Raw genomic sequence first — 1419 nt, 5'->3', positions numbered from 1 at the left:
TGGCTGGTTTCCTTTTATGTTTTGCACCTCCATTTGTATTCTTTTCTAACTCCTTGTTAAAGTTCTCATTGAGTTCATCTACTCTTCCCTTAAGTTCTTTGAGCATTTTTATAACCAGTGTTTTAAAGTCTGCATCTGGTAGATTGCTTGTCTCCATTTTGTTTAGTGTTATTTTTTTATTTTTAGTTTTATTTTTGTTCTGTTCTTTCATTTGGGACATGTTCCTTTGTCTCCTCATTAGGGCTGACTCCCCGTGTTTATTTCTATGTATTAGGTAGGGCTGCTGTATCTCCTAGTCTTAGTGGAGTGGCCTTATGTAGTAGGTGTCCTGTGGGGGCCAGTGGTGCAGTCTCCCTGGTCATCTGAGCCAAGTGCTCCAGGTGTATACCTTGTATAGGTTATTTGTGCTCTGTCATTGTAATTGAGCCTTGGTTGCTGTTTGCACATCAATGGGAGGGATTGAGTCACATGCTGATTGGTTGTGAGGGCTGGCAGTGACCACAGTGGAGAAGCTATTGTGCAAGGCCTAACCCTGCAAAGCAAGATTTGCTTTAGCAGGGCTCTGGTGCCTGCTAAGTCTGCTCTTTGGGTGTGTAGTCCTTGGATGTGGCTCTGGGTGGGGCTCTGGCTGGGTCTGAAGCCAGCTAACAGATGTGTAGGCCCTAGGGCCTCCTGGGATGGGCCCCACCTCAGGCCAAATTTTACTATAGCCTGTGTCTTGCCCAGGGCCACCTGTCATGAGTCATCTAGCAATCCCCAGATGGCTACCACCTGCACTGGGCTTGGAGGTGTCTCAAGGGGCCAGGCTGAGTGCCGAGTTGGCTGCAGCTAATGTTGGGCTAGGGGCTGCTCAACAAAAGGTACAGGGTACACCGAAGTCAGATACTGCTTATTTGGGTTTTGTGAGCCTTTCAGAGATTTTAGGAAAACCTGTAGTATGAGCCAAGACAGATTGTTTGTATGAAAAAGCCACCAGAAGCAGCTTAGGTTGGCCAGCAAGTTGAATTGGGTGGGATCTCAGAGAATCACTAGGCAGAGCAACAAGTGTTAGCCAGGTTGATGGAGACTCAGATATGGTGGCCTCCTTTGTCTTCACACTAGGTGCAGGGGAGTATTTAAAAAGAAACAATGGGTTCTTCCAGCTCTTCTGTCCGGGATAAAGCTGTCCTTCCCGACTTCTTCCTGAAGCCAGCCAATTCAGTTCTTCCTCATATGTCCCTGGTGCCTTTTAAGCTGCTACTCCAGTGCTGGAGCTCAGAGCAAGTGAGTCTATCAGCAATTAAGTTCACGTATAGGCCCTTTAAGAGTAACAGAACCCTCTATTTCAGCCACAATCTCTGCTGGTTTTCACAGTCAGAAGTTCCATTCTGGCACCAGAGCCCTGGGCTGGGGGACCTGGTGTTGGGCTGGGACCCCTCG

Source organism: Pteropus alecto, unplaced genomic scaffold (assembly GCF_000325575.1).
Source record: "Pteropus alecto unplaced genomic scaffold, ASM32557v1 scaffold7, whole genome shotgun sequence".
Lineage (NCBI taxonomy): Eukaryota > Metazoa > Chordata > Mammalia > Chiroptera > Pteropodidae > Pteropus > Pteropus alecto.
The sequence above is the reverse complement of the archived record's forward strand: the minus strand, read 5'-3'. Positions refer to the sequence as shown.